We start from the raw sequence: 8,912 nt of genomic DNA on the forward strand, positions 1-8,912 counted from the left end.
TTTATTTATGTTGCTTTATCTTTTATGCTACCACTTGTTTGTAGCATCTTCTTCATATTTTGATGTTTTTCTTTTTCTATGAGCATCATTAGAACTATTTAGTGTTAGAACTTGGGTCATTTGATGATGGCAGAAACGTTTATTACTAGTTGATGTCAGAGCAAGAGGTGCTGGCTGTTCCTGATTATAGCTTGTCTGTTTTTTTAACTTATTTTAATTGTATTTTGAAATAATGCCAAGAAGTGAGTTTAAGCCTTGCAGCATCTCATCACTCTTTTGAAGGTGATTTTGGCCACACAAGCTTTATCCACCAATAGTAAAACACCAAAATCTGCAGTTTTTGTTTGTGATTTATCAGTAAACTAAATGTGTACACTGCCTGCATATTTTTAAGCAATAAACCCCAAAAAAGAAACGATTTTCAGAAATTATCCTTGATGCAGCTCACTGGTTGCAGACGCTTTGAATTCAATAAGATCACAACAGAAAATTTGCCAGTTTTCTCAYAATTTTCTCTGAATTTTGAGTTGCTGACAGCTACAGCCCTGTATACCACCTGCATCTTTCAGTAATTTCACCTCAGGTTTGCTGGATAAAACAACTGTTATGTTGAGTTTCTGAGACAAAATCCATCCATCTTTTGTCTGCTGAAGGTGTTCTGTAGATGTCTCTGGGTGAGTTGGGTACACCCAAGTCAAAAACTAATTCAAAGAAATTATATATGGGCCAAAAAATAAACTAWTATTATTATTTTTACTTAAGCAAACATGAATGTTGTTGTTGTAAGTGTTAAAAAGTGCATTACACTCTTCATAGTTTTTATCTGCAGTTGATGAAGTCASTACACAAAAGCTCCATATTTTTATTTTTTATTTTTTTCCCGAGAAAATTTTACAATACTGTTGGGGATTCCTTTCGGAACATATGGCGGAGCATCTACTTCCATTCTGCTTTCAGTCAATTTGATTGATTGATGCCAACACAGATGTTCCTGTGTGGAAATTCACACAGCAGCCATCTGTAATCCAGTGTCAGAGATATGAATGGGAAAAAAAAGAATTTTCATGAACGTCTAAAAGTTTCAGCTTCCTTTTCTGAGTGCTTCTGTCAACCATCATTCTTAATTTCCTCCCACGGAGCAAGTATAATTCCTCCCATCAACCCCTTCATTTATTTCTCTCAAGAAGAAGTTAAAACTCAGGACCTTTTATGGGAAAATAACTAAATGTTCTGGATCACTGAGTCAGGACACTCAGGAGGTCATGCCTGACTAAAGAGACATTTTATTCCAAATGTTCTTCTACAAAAATGGCTATTATGGTTCAGTTTTGGTTTTGCAGGTACATAATTTCACAGATTAATTTCTTGTAAGTAAAACGTATTCCCAGAAAGTTTTAATATGTAGTCTCCAGATAGAGATTTTTAAACAGAACCACTATAAATATTTGGGGTTTCAGTTGTTTAGATGCTTTAAATTCCTTCTGAGACAGACCCCCATCTAACCAGATACTAACTTGACTTCTTTATGAATATTTCTTGATTCACATTGTTCTGAATGCTGTTTACTGGTGGTCGAATATGAACCAAAACTTAAAAGAAAAATTCCAATTGCCCCTTAATTCCCTGAACTTATTTTATATTTAGTAACTTTACTGTTGAACATTTACATATTGAAATGAAATCACTGAGAGCATTTGTCGCATTAAATTATAGTTTCTGACAAGTCATATAAGTTTCAAACTTTGATTGAGATTATGATTTGAAATATTAATTGTTAATAATTGTTGGTATTAAAATGATTGTTTTTATATAATAGGTTTTTTAGATTTAAATCTATGCATTAAGTCAAAGATCGAGCCTTCGAAGGTAAGCAAATTGGCAGTTGGTTTTTTTAACTTCAGTGTAAGTTTTTTGAATGGGACCTCAAAAACAAGGCAGCTGTGTTGAGACTGATGCAGTGGCTGTAAAAGCTACAAACATAACTGAAATCCTGCATCAAGACATGAATACAGCAAATGATTTACGTAAAAGCACAAAGAAGTGGGCCGAGACTTGAGCCATGTGGTACACCATTATTCTCTTCGAAACAAATTCTCACCACACTGTTCACAACTTTGATGATTTTCCAAAGTAAATAAAGAAATACTTTAAATAAAACACTGGGTTATAGCAAAGGTTGGCTATGACTTGCTTTAAGTACATTACTTTGTAATGAAGTTAGGAAGTCAGATATTTCCTAAACATTCTGAAAAAAAATAAATATCATATACTCTTTAGCAAACTAAGCTGTTAAGCAACATTTCAAACTTTTAAGATGTTCAAAGGTGTCATGTCCTAGCATGCGTGAATTGTCTCTGCAATATTCTTAGTAAAATTTATTTAATTTCTTTAAATAGTTCATTCAGTTTTGTTTTCTCAGACCTTAAAGATTTATTTGCACTGAGTTATAGTTGAACAATTTTAAGCACATGATAACTGCAAAATTATTCTTTTCATTTTCCAGTTCACCTAACGTTGTTTAGATTGAACATTTTTTCACCGTCAAACCAGTTTTTACTTTGTTTGACTTCACTGACATGGTGAGAATTCTTTCTGTTTCCGATTTTACTCACTTTCTTTCTTTCACTCTCTGTCTCCTCGTTCGCTGACTGGCTTCCATCAATCACCTGAAAATGGGATTTTCTGGAAGTCCTTCACAKTCACATGATAAGTGCACTGATAAGGAGCTGTCAGTCATGTGGTGGGAAGGAAAACAGCAGCCCTCGGCCACAATACAGTTTTTTTCCCCTCACTTTCTCATCGATGGCCAAAATTATCAAATGGCAAAGGTTAGCAAACCAGCTAAGATTTAGTAGATATAAAAAGAGGATTGGATAAAGAGGGATAAGCAGAAAGAAAGAAAAATAATACATTTTCTCTCAAAATTGAGCACAATCATAGACAATATGTAAGTTACAAAATATGATGACGTGTCACTACTGTATATTACGAGTGAACAGCATAAACACTTGTCCACCGTGTCGTCTGTTGTTCCTGTGGCAGAGAAAGTAACAACAACAAAAACCCTGCAGCCATCCAAGAAGAGGAGCAGAATAAACAGATCAGATTTCTCAGCGTACTTTAAACCTTCCTTCAAGTGGATTTGAAGTGAGACTTAAAGATGAGTTTGGAAATGATCAATGCAAATCACATGCCAGGATTTGGAAGAATCATCCTTCTGTGTCTTTAATTTGTCTGTCATCCATTTTATAATTCTTTCAAGCTTTGATTGACATTTAGGCCACATGGTGGAAAATATGAGCCTATAGATTAAAATACATAACAAACAGCTTGTTCACATTCTGGGTAAAATCTGATTATGTGATTTTTTATGACAGTCTGCATATGACAAATCAGATTTTAATAATCTTATAGGTATTTTTCATGTTGTATTAAATGGATACAAATCTGATTTTTTTTTCAAAAGAACAAAACAGAACTCCAGCTGCTTTTTTAAGTTTTTAGATCTGCTATGTCCTGGATGACTGAGCATTTACATTTACATCAGCACATTCTAGGTGTTGAATCATGTCAACAGTAGCATGATGGGATCAGTACTCTAGTTTCTTTCTATTTGTAGTACATCACTCTGGTTCCAGAAGTGTAATTCTGGAGATGTAATCACTGGATAAAGCAAACATGGCAGATAAAAGATTAGTTGGCTTAGAACAGCTTTAGAACTGTTTCACACCTGCTAACATGTAGCATCCCTATGTGTAAACTCAGAGTGCCAAATGTGACGTCATGTCTTCTTATGATTCATGTGTGTCAAACTCAAGGCCCCCAGGCCAAATCTGTCCCATGTCAATAATTTATCCGGTCCCAATGGTAATTGTTTTGGGGGTTCTCTTTTGCCACCYATGATGGTTGGCCAACTTTCAAGCAAAAAAACATATTAAGTTTGAATTTTCAGCATTTTTTATTTTGGTTTGGAAAAAAATATTCAACTTCAGTTGTCTTTTGTTGTATTCCTTTCTTATTCTAGTCAAACCGGTGCAGTTTTAGTGAGGTTTTCTTATTTTCACCTGATTTGCTGGATTGTAATTAGATGTACAGTATCTCTAAAGTAAGTTAGGATAATAAATAAATGCTAAAAGTGAGTCTTTCTAAATTTTATGTTTTTTATCTGATAGGTTATGTGTGTTCTAAATAACACATAATTTGAAAAGGTAATTATTTATTTAAAATGTATCATTACTGTAATAAAATGGTTAAAAAGTAATAAAAAATGAAAATAGTTATAATCCCATTAAAAAAAGAATAACCAGAACTTCAGAGGTTCAAGTTTAATCTAAATTCTCAATTTAGTGATTCCAAAAAAAAAAAAAAATCTAAAATGTGTGCTGATGGCATGCTGCAACAACAACCAGATTTCTTCACGATGTTAAACGTTTATGAATAAAAGACTCACATCAGGACCCTGGTGTAGTTTTTATATGTTTTACAAGAAAAAAGTTGTAAAACGTTTGGCAGTCAATTTGTCCAGTTGAAACATTTATCTCCTTCAGTGAGACAAACGGTTGTGCCATCATTCAAAAAAGAAAAAAAAAGACAGAAAGAAAATTCAATGTTTGAGTTTTAACTATTTTTGTTTTAGTTKAGATCAGCTGTGGCAGCCATCTTTTACTATACTGGCAGTGTCACAATTCATGTTTAGTTTGTGTTGTTGTTTTTTGTGTGCAGCTTCTGCCTTTTTTTTTCTCAAAATGTTTCTGTTTAGTTTTGTTTGCTGTTTTTAAGAACCAATGATTACCTGTTTACCTCTTAAGTTTTGTTTGTCTTCATTTCTTTTTAAAAGGTATGTTGGCAGTGAAGAGTCCGTTTAAATGTGCCTTACTGCCTCCTGGACTGGAGTGTGGATCAGACAATWTACAGGAAAAATAAAACTGAAATTAGATTATATTCCATAAATTAAGTATTTAGCTGTAAAGCTAATTTAATCACTGCCTGTTTTACCTGTTTTGCGCCAACACACCTGATTCAGTGATTGCATTACCTCTCAAAGTTCTGCAGAAGCTGGTTAATGACACCCGAGGACCAGGATTGGGCACCTTTAACCAATAGGTTCAATATGGTTTGTGAAGCCTCTCCTGGCAGATTATTCAATTCAGTTTATTTATAGAGCACCAAGTTACAACAAACATCTTCTCAGAGCACTGTTCACAAAAAAAGAACAATCTAAACAAGCCAGCAGATTGCATGGATTCACTTCTCACAGTCTCCCATCCTGAGCAGCACACTGGCAACAGTGGGAAGGAAAACTCCCTTTTCACAGGAAGAAACCTCCAGCAGAACCAGGGTCAGGACAGGCGGCCATCTGCCTCGACCGGCTGGGTTTGGGGATGGGAAAGAGACACAGTCAAGCACAAAAGGACCGGTCCAGGTGTATTTTCTTCAGGAAGAAAGAAAAAGAAAACACGTTTCTAAAAGTAGAAACTCAAGTAAACTTGCAGTCTGAGAGCAAAGTGCTCTGATAGGAAAATATGGGACATTAAGATTTTTACTATAAGATGGAGCTTGGTTTTTGAGGGCTTGGAAGTAAGATTTTAAATTCTATTCTGAATTTGACAGGGAGCCAGTGAAGAGAAGCTAAAACTGGAGAAATGTGATCTCTCCTTCCTCATTAGAACTCTAGCAGCAGCATTTTCAATTAACTGAAGACTTCTTAAAGAGTTTTTTGGATGCCCAGATAATAAAGAACTGTAATCCAGTCTAGACGTGATAAATGCATGAATAAGTTTTTCTGCATCTTTTTTAGACAAGATGTTTTTGTTTTTAGTGATATTACGCAGGTGGAAGCAGGCGGTCCTGGTAACATTTTTAATGTGTGGGCTAAAATACATATCCTGATCAAAATAACACCAAGGTTCTTTACATTAGAACTGGAGGCCAGATTAATGCCATCCAGAGGAGGTGAAAAGCTGTGAAGTTTATTCCTGAGATGTTCAGGTCCAAAAACCACAACCTCTGGGTTTAGAAGCAGAAAATTAAGAGTCATCCAGTTTGTATGTCTTTAAGACAAGATTGTAGTTTAAGTAACTGGTTAGATTCACCAGGTTTCATTGATAAATATAACTGAGTATCATCAGCAAAACAATGGAAATTTATCCCATGCTGTTTAAAGACTACCTGATGGAAGTAAAGAGGAGTGGTCCAAACACTGAACCCTGAGGAACACCATGACTAACTCTAGTGTAGATTCATCATTAATGTTAACAAACTTAAATATGACTTAACTATTAAATTATGTTGAAGTTTTCCTTTTTTCCTTTGCTTTGGAAATTTTTATTTGTCCGTGTTCTCAGTTTTTCCTCGGCTCCTTCAACCTCAGTAAACCTGTTCATCAGCTATCCTCGCACCTGTGCATTCACTAATCAACCCCACTGCATCCATCTCTCTGTTCAATCATTGTTCTTTCTTTGTTGTTGTTTTTTTTTTACTTTCTTTCCATTAAAGTCTGCGCATTGGTTCTTAAGATATTTTGTTAACAGACAAGCTAAACCCTCATGACTGCCTTTGAAACAAAAAGCAGTAGATCAGACAAGGGTTCAGTCTGGAGAGCTTTGAAAAGCTGAAGCTCTGAAGGCTTTCAGCTGTTCTGTGGAGCCGAAGTTTCTGATGTCCAGCCTCTCCAGCTTGTGAGTGGAGGGTTGAAAAATCAATACCTGTCTCCATTTGAAGTGAGGAGTTGAGATATATTTTTTTCTCCAAACCCCATAAGGACATTTGAGCCGCTGAAATGAAAACGCTCGCTCGATGATTGTGTTTGAAAAGATGCCACAGTGTGTCACTCCAAGGCGGATCGAGGACTCTAACTACAGCTCAGCCAAAACAACACACGTTCAGCTACATGTGGCCCAGTTTGTTTTAGCTTTGCTTAATTGTCTAAACCAAAACCAGCCAATTAAACATGGTGCATTGTTTGTAAAGTCTGTTTTCGAAGGATGATAAACAGCTGATTTTCTTCCAACACTGCTGCGTTTCATCCCAGTAATTTAGCTGCCATCCAACTCCCTAATGTTCATTTAATGGTTTGAACTAAGAGGCGTTTCCATAGGCCGCCCTCCAGCATTAAAATTTGATGCTTCTGCCCGAGCCAATGAGAACGTCCAGGAGTGGATTAAATATTAATGTGAGAGTATCTACCACCGCGTTAAGTAATTAGGTCCCTGTGGACGGTGAGGCAGGGAAAATCAATGAGCCACATGGTTTAATTTTTCATTTAATTGTTTGGAGTTTGGAGGGAAGAAAAGGAAGAGAGAAAAAAACTCAGGGAGAAACATGAGCCCTCTGATTTCAGCCATCGATCATATCCACATTCGTTAATATTTCTCCAATCAGTGCAGCCACCATCTAATTGTAGCTATTACTTATTAAAAGGTGGTCCAGCTCAGGGAGCTTTGTTTATGTTCCTGCAGCAGCTCTGGGTTTCACCTGAACATGAATTAATAATAAAAACATCCACTGCATTAAATGATCGTCGTTTTTCATTAATTTACCTCACTGTGTTTCAACTCATTAGATGAATTTCTTTTTTAAGCATCTAAACTTCTGCAGTGTGGATCCATTAGATTCATATTAGCTGTGGCTTATTTAGTGGGTTGTTCACTTATTCTTTTTTTTTTTTTTGTTAAATGAGTTCAAGTGAAGGGTTTATTCTGATCCTTCAAACATCATAGATCATCTCGTTTGACTGCAAATTAAAACATTAAAAGTTTTTATTGTGTTTTGTTTGTTTTCACATATTTTTGCCTTACTGTCAACAATTCCGGCTCATACGACCAATCTCTTTACTTTGACTTTTCATTTTAACAGACAGTAAGATTTTAATTAAATTTATTTGTCCTTTTTCATATATTATGTCTTTCTTTCTTGTTTTTATTTTATTTTATTGTCTGGGTTGACAGTGACTTTTTGGTCAATCTTWGTTAATTTAAATGATTTACACTGTAGGCTAGTTGTCATTAATGTATTCCTGAGTTTTATTATTCAGGATAATTCAGAAGTATTTCAACTTCAACACAGCACTATTGGTCTTTGTCAAGGAAAAATAAAACGCCATTTCTTTTTTATTTTTCTATATTTAGGCCTGTTTTCTGAAGATGACCTTCCTGTTTTGAGGTTTTAGGATGGAAAAATGAATTAATTTTACCTGAAAAAACATAAAGAAAATGCAAAAAAGTGGGAAAAAAAGCCAAAAAATATTTTAAGTCCCCCTCATGACAGTTTTTTTTAAACACATTGACTTGTTTAAATGCTTGTAACCAGTTTGATCATCATGAGTTAAATGAAAATAATGTAAAAATAAAAATAACACTTCTTTGTGAAAATGCAGTTTCAATGCTGAGAGCTGAAAACTGTGCTGAAGTTTACTGAAATAGCTGAACCTGGACTGGTAGCTAAAGTTAGCATGGCAGTAAAACAAAAGCAGCAAAACCTCATCTAAAGCAGCTAAAAGACCAAAGTGACAAAAGATCAGAAAAAACTTGTCTATAACTGAAAACCACAAAAATTAAAATTAGTGAATAAATCTGTTTTACAACTATCACTAACATTAAATCTATATCTACAACTGGCAGAGCGGTATTTAAAAGGTAAAACCAGCAAAACAATAGCTAAAAGCTAATACAGAAGGAAGTGGGACCAAAGGTTTCAAAGGATTTTTTTTTTATTTTAATGAAGTAAAAAATGTAGTTTTAAAATTTAAGAAGTATAAAACCCGAAATTTATGAAGTCCTGAAGGGTAAAATAAGGGAATGTTAACTGAAGTTACAGACCAAAACTTTAAAATGCTGACTCAACATCCAAACACTGCACCCTACATATAAAAAATGCACCGAGGGAGGGAGGGAGTGTGTGTGTGTGTGTGTGTG

This window comes from Austrofundulus limnaeus, unplaced genomic scaffold, assembly GCF_001266775.1.
Source record: "Austrofundulus limnaeus strain Quisiro unplaced genomic scaffold, Austrofundulus_limnaeus-1.0 Scaffold0, whole genome shotgun sequence".
NCBI lineage: Eukaryota > Metazoa > Chordata > Actinopteri > Cyprinodontiformes > Rivulidae > Austrofundulus > Austrofundulus limnaeus.